Below are 15,161 nucleotides of genomic sequence, written 5' to 3'. Positions count from 1 at the left end.
AGGGGGCTGGAGGGAGGGAAACCAGGACTGAAACAATGAATACACTCGAACATCTACATTTATGGTAAGTGTACACAACTGTACTATGTTCTTCGTGTTTCACTGTTGCAGTCATCACATCTGGGTTGATTTTCAAAGCTGAGGAAATGGGTGGAGGCAGGCAAGGAAACTAGGGGCTGGCTAGGATGCCCTGCAAGACTGCAGAGGCAAACCCTGCCCTGGATTTGGAGAAGAGAGGAAGATGGTAATGTTTGGTAAAAGTGCAAACAGATTTCCAGGTGGCAGCCTCCAGGATGTCCCTGGTGGGGACTCCTCTGAGGAAAGATGCAGAAGTGGAGGCTGCTCTGGTGGAGTGAGTCCTGACCCCCTTGAGGGAAGGCTTTCCATGTTGTTTGTAGCAGAAATGGATGCAGTGTGCTATCCATTTGGAAAGGGTTTGTTTGGAGATGGCTTTGCCTTCTGCCCCTGTAGCAAAGCTTACCAACAATTGATCAGATTTAGTCCTGTCTCTATAGAATCTGAGCTGTCTGTGCACATCCAGAGAGTGCAGAATCCTTTCCACCTTGTTCTGGGGATTAGGGGAAAAAGGTGGGCAAATGAATGGATTGGTTGAGAGCCACACTGGACACCACCTTGGGCATGAAGGATGGGTTAGTTCTGAGGGATACCCTGACAGCATGGAAGATGATGAAGGGTTCCACAGCCATGTGCGCTTGCAGCTCAGAGACTCTTCTGGCTGAAGTAATGGCCAGAAGGAAAGCTGTCTTCCAAGAGAGAAACTTTAGCTCTGCAGAAGAAGCTCGTTCGAAAGGGGGCAGGGTGAGCTTTTCCAATACAAAGTTAAGGTCCCAAGCTGGGGTTGGTGCTCTTCTGAGTGGCCTCAAATTGCTAGCCCCTCTTAGGAACTGTTTGATCAAAGGGTGTGAGAAAAGGGGCTGCTCAGTGGGGAAATGGGCAGAGATAGCAGTGGCATGCATTTTTATAGAGGAGAAAGAGAGGCCACTGTGTTGTAGGTCAGCTAAGTATTCCAGGATGAGAGGGAGGGAGGGCTGCTCCATGTTGGCTCCCTTAGCCTGGCTCCAGGTGCAGAACCTTTTCCATTTGTCAGCATAAGACCTTCTAGTGCTAGGGCATCTGGCCTCACATATAACATCTAGGACATGTTTACTGAGGTTGGCAGATTGATCTGGGGCTAGGGAATAAGCCAAGCTGCCAAACTGAGTGTTTGCAATTGGGGATGCATGAATTCCCCTTCCCTCTGGGTCAGGAGGTTTGGAATCTGAGGAAGATGCCATGGTAGCAGTGGGGACAGGCTGCGCAGCAAGGGGTACCAGTGCTGGCGAGGCCAGTCTGGAGGTATAAGAATTGCCCTTGGTTTCTTCCTCCTTTATTTTGAGCAGTACCCTTGGGATGAGAGGTAGTGGAGGAAAGGCATAGACCGTCAGACTGACCCAGGGGAAGGACAGGACATCCACTTTCCAAGCCATGCAGTGATGCTCCCTGGTGCAGAATTTGCTGAGCTGATAGTTGGTGTGGGAGGCAAAGAGGTCGACCTTTGGGCCGTTTTGTGGATGATGTCTTCATCCTTTGGAGAGGCAGCTCTACACAATTGGACCTTTTTTTTCAACTTCATCAACGACAGCACTGATTTTCTAGAGTTTGTGGTTAAACATTCTTCGCAGACCATAGAATTTCTGGATGTAAAGATTCATCTGCATCCTGATAGAGGTATCAGTACAGGAATTCATAAAAAAGAAACCTGGAGAAATCATTATCTGCATAGGGGGAGTATGCACCCGGGACATATATTTTTGATAACATCTTTGAGAATCAGATCTTAAGAACCTCAAGATTATGTACTGAGAATGAAGACTTTGTAGCAGAATAGAGAAATATTGAGACACATTTAAGTAAAAGATCCTATAAAAGAAAGAATCTAAGATTGAAGCATGATCCACAGGAATTAAGGAGATGAAAGGGACGTCCCTACTTCTCTGAACCCACATCAAGTCATCATGAGAGCCTGGATCCTAAAACTCAATCACAGCAACTTAAATGTTTGTTAACATACACTGCTGACAATAAGCAAGTATGTGAAGTTATGAGGAAGTTTTGGCCGGTATTGACAACTGATGACAAAATAAGAGACATTGTAGGTGAACGGCCCAGATTCTATACAAGAATAAGAAGAATTTGAAACGTCTCATTTGCAACAAAGATGGATTTGAAAGAAATAGGCCCAATTCTAATAGAAATGGCACTTTCAAGTGCTTAATATGCAAAGCTTGCAACTCCATTGACACCTCCAATGTTTTTGTACATCCATACTCCAGGCAACAGTACAATTTTAATGTCTATGCTGATTGTACTAGTTCCCACATCATATACTTAGCAACTTGCTGCCAATGTAATGCTTTCTATGTTGGCAAAACAGATCAACGTCTTAAGGAACGTATCCTCAGACATTTGAGGGACATCAAACAGAAAGATCCCAATAATGCCTTAGCAGCCCACATAGCACAGTATCCTTCTCATTATTTTGTATTTAAGGCCATAGAGGCAGTCTGTCAGACCACAAGAGGAGGCGATGTTCAAAATCGCACAGAGCTAAGGGAAACATGCTGGATAATTAATTTAAGAGCGAACAGATCACCAGGCTTGAATACTACTATTGTGCCATTAAAACCTGCACTTAAGAATAGAAGGAATATGATTAGCAAGTTTACTTGAATGTTGCTTCATTCATATAATGTATTCACATCCATAGCTATTAGTTTTCTCATATACAATCCTATAGTAAAGAGAAACACTGCCCCTTTAATTACAATGAAGGAAATTATACCTCTCTGCTAGCTCGCCTCCTTTTAGTTTGCAACAAGGGCGTGTCACAGAATTAAGTGATGAATGGCTGTGATGCCTTATAAATACAAAAGCTGAACAGTCCTTTTTATACGATCTGAAGAAGGCTTATTTGCTGAAAGCGCTTATCGGAAGACTGAGGACTGCTTATTTTATGTTATATTCTTTTTATTAAAGTTTTGATTTTACTATTAAGTTTTACTGCCGTGGTGGACATCAGGAGTTTTTAGTTTTGTGAAAATTCTGGGAGCAGTAGATAAGCCAAAGAGAAGCGCAGAGAACTGTAAGTGCTGAGATCCTGCCCTGAAATGGAGATAATCCCTGCATGATTCCCTGATAGGAATGTGGAGGTAGGCCTCTTTTAGATCTAGGGTGGCTAGCCAAGCGTCCTTGGAGAGCATGGGTAGCAGCTGCTGGAGGGTGAGCATTTTGAATTTTGGGATCAGGAAGGTGTTTAGAATGGATAGACTGTGGATGGGGCGCCAGCTACCCTCTTTTCTGGACACCAGAAAAATTCTGGAGTAGAAACCTTGGCTTATCTGTTCTGCAGGAATGTGTTTTACTGCCCTCGTAGAAAGCAGGGAAAAGATTTGCTTTTGAGCCTCTGCCCACTGGTTTGGAGGTAGATCTGGGTACCCTTTTCGGTGTGGAAGGAAAATTTGTATCCCTGAGACACTATGCTGAGAACCCTGTGGTCGTTGATAATGGTGGCCCAGGTGCTTGCATGAAAGGAGAGTTTTCCTCCTAGGGGTAAGTGAAGGTGGGCAGAGGGAGCGGGTGGAGGAGGTGAGTCATTATGAGTTCTTACCATAAGGAGGTGGCTTAGAACTCCCTGGTTTTGAAGTGGAGGTATTCCACTGCTTAGATCTCTGCATTACCTGTGGCTGCTGTCTGGGGGGGTCTGGTTCCCCAGGGCCTGGGCTGGACTGGCTTAGTGAGAGCAGGAAAGGACCAGTGCTTGGTGGGACAATGCCTGCTGAACCTGGGTGGCTGCACCTGTAAGAAATCCTTAACTGTCTGCATAGATTTTGCTTTTTCTTCCATCTTTTTTAAGACCTCTTCTGCCTTAGTGCCAAATAAGTTGTCTTTGTGCAAGGGGGCATCCAACAATTGCGATTTGACATGGTCTGGCAGGGGCTGTTCCTTAAGCCATGCATGCCTTCTAATGACAGATCCAGTGACTGCTGCCCTGCAAGAAGCTTCTAGGGTATAAAAAGCACAGTGCAAGGTGTGTTTAGTTACTTGACTTGCAGAATACATTAACTCTTGCAACTCTTTAGATTCTGCACAAGCAGGAAAGGAAGACATTTTTTGTTTGAGGAGTTTGAGGGTATGTTGCTGAAATTTTACCATATGGAACTGACAATTTAGTGCCCTGATAGCAAGAGTAGCTGAAGTGTATACTTTTTTTACCCCATATGTCTAGTGCTCGGGAATCCCTATCTGAGGGGGTGGGATCCTTAGCAGAGGTTGCTTTAATCCCTTTAGGCCCTTGAGAAATTACCTCAGGGTCAGCAGTAGGATTTTTAAAAATAAATTTGTGCCAGTCAGGGACTCTATAGTACCTGTCTGATTTTCTGGGTGCAGGAGGGAGGGTGTCAGGAGTCAAGCTGGGTTCCAGGAAAACATCCTGCACAACATCCAGGACTGGGGGGATAACCAAGGGTCTGTGCTGTGGAAGATCTAAGAATTCCCTGAGTCTCTTTTTAGACTGAGGGTAGTCTTGACTCTCTCACTGGAAATGCTCCCTTAAGGTATGAAGGGTTTCCCCAAAGGAAAAATCCTCTGGGGGAGAGGCTGAAGGGATGGAGTCCTCTGCATCAGAATCCTCATAAGTAGAGAGGGATTGCATGACTTCATATTCAGATGGATCAGAGTCATCTGACTCTTGTTCAGACTAAACTACAGAGGACAGATCTCTTTTCCTTTTGGAGGGGGTAGCTTGGCTTCACCTGATCAGCATGATAAGGTCTTCCGCCATTTTAAGCATTTGAGACTGAAGCAAGGAAGCAGGTGCCTGAGACTGGGTCGTCGGTTTCTTGGGTGTGGTTCGTACCCTGGGCCTAAGAAACTTGGTAGTTTTTAAAAGAATGGTAGTCATGAAAGAAGACGTAATTTTTTGTCAAGAATCGGTAGTGCGAAGGACTTCCTCGGAAGCCAGTGCCTGCTCAGTGGCTCCGGACCTATCCAAGGTAGAGATGACTGTGGGATCCTTAGTCGAAGAAGAGTTTTACGGCATACCGGACTCCAAAAGGGTCTCGGTAGTGGCCTGTGAATCCACAGAAGTGGGCATCAGGGGCTGCGAAAGTGCCTCACTGAGTACCGGAGGACTGATGACTAGCTTAACAGAAGTGTTGTAGGTAGGTTTGGACCTGTGCGGTCTATCTCTGTCTTTCTCTTTACGTTTTTTCAGAAGATCTGCTGTTGGATGGCTTACCGAAGCCTTATCGGAATTTGAGGACTGTAAGTGAAAATATCTAGCTACAATAAGGGCCCGATAATGGATAGTTCTGGCGTTGAACAAAGCACAGAAGTGACAATGGGGGATGTCGTGGTCTGGGCCTAAACAAGTGATGCAGTAAGAATGAAAGTCTCGGTGTGGTATTTGCTTTCCACAGGCGAGACAATTATTAACTTTTTCTGACATCGGTTAGTGCAAGAAAAAAAGGATCCCCAGCAGGGTACTTAGGTTTAGAAGACTTCAACTTCAATTCGGTAGACAAAACTCAGGTAGTGGCTGATAGTCACTTATGCAAACTGCTTCTGCTTCGGGCTCCACGGCAAGTAAGACTGATGTAATGGCATCGGCTGCCTTACTTTATACTACTGACAACCTGACGTCAGTCCTGAAGCGACAGCACCTGACGCAGAAATACTAAGCCTCTGGTATTTGGGCTGGCCGAGGGCTACCCTGGCAGGGATAACCCAAACGTGATGACTGCAACAGTGAAACACAAAGAACATCTGACATGCAGGGGCTCACACAGTGCTCACTGCATGTGAGGCCATGCACAAATGCAGCTTACAGGGGACAGTGATTGACCCTACCCAGATGTATAAACAGGATCAGATAATTTGCTAGATGAGGGTACTCTTTGAGGGCTGATTTTTTTAAACTAAATTGTTTTGCACTATATTCCTAAATACAAGTTAAAGAATTACTCTATGTTAGTCAAACATGGAATGCAAGGTTCTTGCAGTAATACAAAAGTCTTAGCTGATATAATTAGAAAAGCAACAGCTTTCAAGGATTAGAAGTACACTGCTTAAAGAATGAAGCTTACACTTTAAATCATAACAGCAAAATAGCAAAAGTGACAACCTGCCTTAACTGGGCACCATTACCTCAGGTAGGGTGATCCATATTAATCGTTACCCAATGATAACATACTAGAATCTGTACTTATGGTACCACCCCCCACACCCCCATTCAAATACTTAACCCACTGTTTGATTACGGGACTCAAAATGTAGTATGTCTATTTTATGAGAAAAGAAAAAAAATAAGATCTTGAGTACAACAGAAGTCAAAAAAGCGAGGAAAGAGAAAGGAGATTTTTTAAATTTATTTTACATTTGCTAACCGGGAAAGTCCGAGTGGACACAGGTCCATTTTCAGCGGAGGCCCGGGGAATAAAGCTCCAATTACATAAATTGACAAGTTCACAAAGATAGATATTTACATTCAGGAAGTTAACATTTTAACACTGACAGCATATTACATAATTTAAATATGAACAACTTAGGGAAGACATTACATGATACAATCAGAACATGACATGTTATATATAGACTCCATTCAGCAGTTAGAAGATACAGTTGGTAGTACTGCTCTATCCTGACAGTCTAATGCGTTTAATTTCTCAAGTATTACACACACTAACTGTGAGTAGCTTAAGGGATGACATTACATAGTACATTTAGAATATGACAAATTATACATAGAATTAAATTAGTAGTTGGTGGAATAGTAGATAAAGTAGTTGGTGATGCTTGCTTATCATGACAGTGAAATGCATTTTATCTCTTATTGTGACATGAATTTTCCTATGTCTGTTTTAAGGAAGGTTGCTATCTCAATAAGAAAATTCATGTCTGAGTGACAGGAAAGTACAGCTGTGTAAGTAAACTTACAATAACAGTTCTAATACATCACCGTTGCAGAACAGTAATTTATGTGGTTCTTACTCCTTGCACCAGCCACCATCACAGAGCTTTGGGTTCCTTCCATACACTCCAAGTAACAGGAGTTCATGCTGAGCTGCTTATAAAAAGCTGTTGGAGTTCAAAAGTTTCACAGCATTTTTTACCTAGGAGGAAGGCATGAGTCTGAAAAATGATGCTAGGAAACAAAGCTGGTAATAAAATATATACAAAAAAGGGTAAAACAACAATCACATCCTGGCAGCAAGAAAAAAAATCACCATCAAGATAAAGGGGGGGCTGGAGGAAGGGATGTCTACATCAATGGTGACCATTTACTGTTAAGGTAAATTTACTTACCCAACTGTACAATGTTCAGTACATGCATCATTGCCACAGTACCCTAAGCTGTATGGGTAAATTACTTAACTTATTCAGGAAAAGAAAAAAGGGAGGAGGAGGAGGCCAGTAACTAAGATTCCAGCAGTCTCTGCAGAATTAAAGCCTGTCTTGGACCTGGAAAAGGAATCTAGTTTGTACTGTTCTGTAGAAGTATGTACAGTGGACCGAGTTGCTGCTTCATGAATACTAGAGTCTACTCCATTCTAGAAATTCACTAAAGAACCCAATGTACTTGTAGAATGGGGTGTAACTCTGCTTGGAAGTGGCTTGTTGTGGCGAGTATAACGAAAAGTAATGGCATGACATGGCCATCTTTAAACCTGGCCTCTGATTATCCTTTCATCTTAACTTCATGGAAGGAAACAGCGGGCCAGCTCTTCTGAAAGGTCAGGCTTTGTTTGGGAAGGAAATGAGCTGCCTGTGTTACATCCACAAAGTGAATCATTTTTCTCCCTTGTCCTTTGGTTCAGGAAAGAAGCTTGGGAGATTAATAAAATGGCTAAAAGAGAACTCTGAGGTGGACAGTCATCCAAGTTAAGCACCTCAAATCTGCCTGATGAAATGGTTCAAATGGAGAAAGAGTAAGATTTTCAAGCTCAAAGTTAGTCCACAGGAGGTGGACTGCTTCCTGGGTAGCCTAGTTTGTAAAACACCTTTCAAAATCTGCTTAGCTTGAACATTAGAAAGAGGAGGTTCCAAAGGCAGACAAGTTAAAATGTTTACTGAATGGTCCATGACAGGTGTATGACAGGACATAAGACAGTAGCTCACATAAATAATCAAGAACCAGCAGCAGTTTGGCCCTACAAGTATCCTAGTTCTTTCACTGGCATCAGCCTAAAAAACTTTTCCACTTGCACAATTATGATTTTCTAGCGGCAGGTTTTCTTGCCACCTTTAATATCTGCTGCATGTCTGCAGAAAAAACATAAAAAAATGCTATCATCCAGGCAACAGGTTGAAGTGTTTTCAGGTTGGGGAAGCTTGTCATAAATCCCCTTGGCCAAATGGAAAAGAAGCGAGAATTACTTTTGCCTTGGCCAAAAGGAGTCACCACTGCAATTTTTTGAAAGTCCATCTCAATTTTTAGAAGAACCCTGGTTATGAGTGAAAAGTGTGGAAAAGCATATATAAACATCTCCATCCATGGAAATGGGAATGAATCAGTCTTCCAAGCTGGACTGTAAGGAAAATTTCTTTAGCTATCTGTTTTTAAAGGAGGCAAACAGATCTACTTGAGGTTTTCCCCACAGTTAGATTAATTTTTGGACGACCCAAGGATGAAGTTACCATTTGTGGAGTCAACTCTGGTCCAGCTAAGTTTGTCTGCAATAAGGTCTTGCTCTGCTGGAATGTATGAAGCCTAAAGAGACAGACTGAGCTCAATTGCTACCTCTCCAAGCTAACACAGGCAGTGTTAAAAAGAGGCTAAGATCTGGTAACCCCCTCCCATATATGTACCTCATCACTGTGGTGCTGTATTTACACTTACAGTGGCCCTGGGGACCAGAGATGATTCCAGCTCTTCAGCTCATTAATTACTGCCAATATCTCTCGGAAATGTATGCGTTTCTGTCTGACTTTAGGGTTTCATTGAGCTTGCACTTTTACCTCTTAAAACCACTCCCCACGCCAGGACTGAATGTACCTGTAGGGGGTCGGAAGGGAGAATGGAAGACTTGAATTGCAAGCTATTTGGTCTACCTATGGTCCAATCTTCCTTTTTACAATCCCCCAAAGCTGGAATCTGAAAAGTAAACGGGTGCAGATGTTGAGTTCAGACTGATCTGAGGTACGTACAACTGCATTTTCCTCATTCATAGTCTGGCAAAGGGCAGCATGAATATAACTGATGCCACATTCACTAGAATCCCAAGCAACTCCCTTGCAGATGCTAGAACCTGGCTGGTAAAATTCAGGAAGAAGTGCTGAAACATTTCTATTTTATCAAGTAGAAGAAAAGCTCTTCCGAAGGCAGAGTTCAGCAAACATTCCAGGAAGGTCACTCTGCGGGAAGGGATGAGAGAAGATTACTGCAACTTTATTGGAAAACCCAGATTAAGTACAAGTTCCTGAACTGTTGTTAGAGACTCAACAGTTGGAAAAAAAAAGAGTCTGCAAAGATAAGACAATCATCCAAATATGGAAATAGGTGTATGCCTTGGAATCTCCAATAAGCAATGACTGAAGGTAGGTATTTTGTGAATACCCTTGGTTCAGTGGATAGTTCAAAGGATTAGACACACAGCTGATAATGTAAGCCAGATACAGCAGATGTTAAGAAATGCCTGGCAGTATGAATGTGATAACAGATGTACTTTAAATCCATGTTTACCATGAAATCAGAAGGAAGCAGGATCAGAGGTACAAGATGCTGAGGTGATAACATCTTCAATTTCTAAATCTTGACAAAAAGGTTTAAAAGAGAAAGATCTAGCACTAGCCTCAAGGATATTTTGGTTTGGAAAGTATAACAAATCTGAATAATAACCTTTGCTTAGAAAATTGAGAGGCACGGGTTCTAGGTTTGTCTAATACATCACTTTGGATAGAATGAGAGAAAATAGAGGAATCTGGTTCCCTTGAGCAATGAGAGATAATGTGGAAAGGAGAGATGGTTTCCCACTGCCAAAGTACACCCCCACTGGATTATCCTCAGATCCTAACTGCCTCAAAAAATCCAATTCCAATAGGGAAGAGAGAGAAAGAAGTTTGTCAGGGTTGGGAGCTTGAACAGGTGGATAGTCATGCTGACTGGAAGGACTTTCCATGACGTTTAGAGACCTTTCTTTCCTTTTTTGAGCCTCCTCGACATTGTTTTTTTAAAAACCTCATTATTAAGGAAGTTGAAGGAAAAAATAAGTTACGTACTCACCATAATGTTCCATGTGTGCTGTCCATCTTCACCCTCGTTCTTACTAGGTTGGGTTCAGGTCCGATCCTCGGATCAGTCTCGGCCTTTATTTTCAAGCTCAAGGCCCTCTGTCAACTCGTGGCTAAATCCCTATCCCAGCATGCACTAGAACCACCCTAATTATATTATATATATATATATATATATATATATATATATATATATATATATATATATATATATATATACATACATACATACATACTCCAAGGAAAGATTCAGAGGCTGGTGATGAAGGACAGAGGTCAAGGTAATCCAATTTGTATAGATCCGGTCTTCTAGGAGTAAAAGAAGGGAAGGAGGGTGGGATGTAAGAATAAAGGCATAGATGGACAATACACATGGAACGTTATAGTGAGCACATAACTTCCTTATGTGATGTTTTCCTATCTTGCCTTTATTCTTACTAGGTTGGGACAGTGTCCCTAGCACATTGAATCCTGGGTAGCTCATGGGAGAATATTCTTCAGAAGCATGGATCCAAAACAGGCTCTATTGCTGTAGGCCAAATCAACTTTGTAATGAATGATAAAGGTATGTGGTTTAGCCCATGCTCCTGCAGCACAAATGGTGTCAAGTGGCAGCTTAGTCAGAAAGGCAGAAGAAGCTGCAATGGCTCTTGTAGAATGGGTCTTAACTTTCTTTGGAGGTTCTTTATTTTGAGACTTGCAAATAAATGTTATGTAGTCTGATAGCCATTTAGAAAGTGTAACTTTGGAGACAGGAGATCCTTTCTTAGAATCTGCAAAAGAAACAAATAACTGATTATATTTTCGGAGGTCTGCAGTTCTGTGTGGGTAAAAATGTGACTGTCTATGTACATCCAGTTGATGTTACATGCACTGTGCCTTGTTTTCATAATTTGGGAAGAAAACTGGAAATTCTATACTTTGGTTTAAATTGATCTCTGAAACTACCTTAGGTAAAAAGGAGGGGTTTGTTCACAAAGGCACCATGTCTCTGTGGAAAAGCAAATATGGGGGCTTTATGGATAATGCTTGCAATTCTGACACCCTTCTAGCAGAGGTAATTGCTATCAAGAAAATGGTTTTCCAAGTCAAAAATTTTAATTCACAAGACACTGCTGGTTCGAAGGGAGGAAAAACTATGCATGACAGAACATAATTTAGATCACATGGTGCTGGAGGGTCTCTGATATCTGAGAAAGGCTTTGCATAGTTTATGAGACATTTTATTGGGGCCAGACTCTCCCAAATGAAAGTTTGAAATTGCTGTTAGCTGAACCCTAATAGTAGATGCAGCTGCACTGGCACTGAAAAGTTTTGCTAGAAAGTGCAGAATGAAACTAATAGGAGCAGAAAAAGGATCTACATGGTTATTGGTAGCCCATAGGCAAAATCTTTTCCATTTACTTTTATAAATCCTCCTCGTTGAAGCCTTATGTGAAGAAATTAGAATGTATTTAACTTGAGAGGAAAGGGTTGGAAACTTGGCTATCATTGGAATTGGAGTAGCCATGCTGTCAGTTTGAGGGTCTGAAGGGATGAGTGGAGAGTTCCTGATGCAGGAGTCAGAAGGTCTGGAACTGGATCCAGAACCCAAGGCTCCTCCCAAAAATGAGGCCACAGGAAGGGGAACCAGATTTGGCGAGGCCAGTATGGAGCAATGAGTATCAAGTCCCTTCCCAAACAACTAGCTTTCTGAAGGACTTTTGGAATTAGTGGAAAAGGGGGAAAGGCATAGAGGAGGCCAGGGGGCCAATTGTGAACAAGTGCATCCCTTGGTGATTCCCCCAGAGGGGGGATGAGGGCAAATAAGCTGCTGCATTTGGCATTCATAGATGTCGCAAAGAGGTTGAAGCAAGACTGGCCCCATTTTTGGAAAAGTCTTTACGCTACTTCCTGTTTCACAGACTACTCGAGAGGCATCAGAATTGCTCTGCTGAGTCTGTCCGCTATCACACTGGATTTCCTCAGGATGTGCATTGCTATCAGAAAAAGTTGGGAGGAGGTTGCCCACTGCCATACTCTCAGGGCCTCATGACAAAGGGGGTAAGATCTGGTTCCTCCTTGTTTGTTTATATACCATACAACTGACATGTTGTCTGTTTTTATTAGGTTCATAGGTTCATACTAGGCTATCTGCCCTAGGGCATTTATAAGCCTAGCCAGAATGTGTTTGGCTTTCGCCACCCATTTTAAATTTATTTTGCTATGCCCTTTTTCGAGGTTAGTATACTGTGCCTCTGTCTAACAGTGACACAGAAGTGATACCTGGGGTAAACCTACGATCTCCCATCCACTCATCAAGATTCCTCTTGAAGAGAGTCAATGAGGGACTCTGCCTAATCTGGACTGGGATTTTACTCCAGAGTGAAGGGAGCCTCTGGGTTATGAATCTGTCCCTCCAGCATGTCCTATTTATTTCAGTGCTGAGGTTCAAGTCTCTCGAGCGCGTAGCTCAATGTGATTTGGATTTTCTGAGGTGCAGCATGTCCATTAATTCCGGGTTGGACATGGCTTTATACGTCAGGCACAGATCGCCTCTGAACAGGCGGTATGCCACTGAGTAGAGCTGGAGTTTTTTTAACCGGGCAGCATATGGCATCTGTTTGAGCCCTTTGATCCTCTTGGTGAGGTACTTTTGGGGTCTTTCCAGTTGCTGCAGGTGTCTGGTAAGGTACATCCCAAAAGGGGCATTGTACTCAATTATGGGCCTGATGAGGGATGAGTAAAGAGGCACGATGACCTCCCCTGATCTAGATGTGAATCCCTTCATGATTAGGTGGGCTATATAAAATGTTTTTCTAACCACTTTGGCCACGTGGTTGTCAAATGAGAGATTGCTATCAACTTGGGTCCCCAGGTCCCTAATTACTTCTTCTGTACTTAATGGATTACCACCTATGTGGTAATTTGTGGGCACTTTGTTTTTGCCAAAGGGATGACTATACACTTTTTGGCATTTAGCTTGAGGCCATGGCTCTGGCACCAGTTGTCTGTTTCTATGAGGCCCTTTTGGAGGATGCTTGTGTCGGCTGGAGAGTCGATTATGGCACCCAGTTTGCAGTCATCTGCGAACTTGGTCAGCCACAGTCCTTCCGTGTTGGCCTGTACCTCCGAGAAATATATACCGAACAAGAGAGGACCCAGGACTGAGCCTTGTGGGACACCACTTGTAACTGGTTTGGAGTCTGACATGGCTCCAGCAATTCTAACCATGTGGGTTCTGTCCTTGAGCCAGTTTGCAATCCATCTAGTGACATAGGGGTTTATATTTAAGCTGGTGAGCTTATCTATAATGCCAGTGGGGTATTGTATCGAAGGCTTTGCGAGGTCCAGGTAGGCTGTGTGGACCACCTTCCCCTCGTCAATGGCCTTGGTGACTGTTTCAAAGAAATCAACCAGGTTTAAGAGGCAGGATCTGCCCTTAACAAAGCCGAACTGGGTAGGATCCAGTGTTTGTAGGTCCCCAATATCTTTATTTATGAGGTCCATGATGATCCTTTCCATAGCTTTGCAGACCAAGCTAGTCAGGCTTATGGGGCGATAGTTTCCAGGATCTGTTGAGGCACCACCTTTATGGAGAGGGACCACTGTTGCTGTACGCCACTCTTTGGGCACATATCCTGTAGTAAGGCTGAGACTGAAGAGTAGTTTTATGTTTGGGTTTAGCTCTTCTTGGAGTTCATGTAGGACGCAGCCCGGGACACCATCTGGTCCCATTGATGCTGTGTTTTTGCTTTGGAGAGGGCGGCTCTTACCTGAGCATCTGAGATGTCAGGGGGGCAGCACTCTGCTGGGATAGATATTTGCCCTGTTGTTGGGGGGGGGGGGGTTTGCGCTGAACCTGTCAGCTAGGATGTTGGCAATGTCTGTGGGTTCGGTGTATTTTTTGTCATTTTGGACTAATTCTGAGCATATCTGGGAATTACCACCCAGGTTCCTAACATAACTAAAGAAAGCCTTGTGATTATCCTTAGTGTCCTGTGCAATTTTTCTCTCGAAGCTGGCCTTAGACAATTTTATCTGTGCCCGTAGTTTTTTGCTAATACTGATCAGTGATGCCTTCCCTTTTTGGGATTTTGCTCTATCATTTAGTAGCTTCCTCCTTCTATTGTATAGTTTGTTTATGGCTGGGGTCCACCAGACAGGACGTCTGCCTTTGGAGGATTGGGTCTTGGTTTTATTTGGGATCGCATGATCCATGCATTCCTGAAGGTGTTCATAGAATGCATTTATAAAGGATTCTATGGTCTGGGCCGTATTTTCCACAGGCCCGGGGGCTTTGAAGGATTCCACCTCAGTTTTGAGGAGTGTGAAATTTGCTTTAGAGTAGTTTTTCACTGTGGTTTTCTGGGCAGGGGGTGGGGTCGGGATGTGAATATCCAGTGAGATTAGTTTATGGTCTGATCTTACCAGTGAGGGATACACTTCTGGTCTGGAGCATAGAGTCCCCATGTTGGTGATGATCAGGTCCAGTATGTTTTCCCATCTTGTGGGAGTGGTAACAAGTTGTTCCATAGCATTTGAGTTTATAAATTCTAGGAACCTTTGGGCTAGGGTGTTGGAGCTAGAGTAATGCTCCCAGTCTATGTTTGGGTAGTTGAAGCCGCCCAGTATAATGGTGTTTGGAGAGACCTTCATATTTTCCAGTGTTCTCAGGAAGGCCGAGTGGGATTCCTGGGTTTGGGAGGGTGGTCTGTAGCAGGCTATAAACTGGAAGGCAGTTTTACCCACTGTTAGTTGCACATGGATAGTCTCTGATGCTTCGTGCTTTGCCACCAACCTGGAGGTGTGGGTATCTTTGATGAATATCGATACTCCCCTTCCTTTTGTGGTTCGGTCCAAGTTTTGGGGCCGAAAAGCATGGTATGAGGTAT

Source organism: Protopterus annectens, chromosome 9.part0 (assembly GCF_019279795.1).
Source record: "Protopterus annectens isolate FY-2018-M chromosome 9.part0, PAN1.0, whole genome shotgun sequence".
Classification (NCBI taxonomy): domain Eukaryota; kingdom Metazoa; phylum Chordata; order Ceratodontiformes; family Protopteridae; genus Protopterus; species Protopterus annectens.
The sequence above is the reverse complement of the archived record's forward strand: the minus strand, read 5'-3'. Positions refer to the sequence as shown.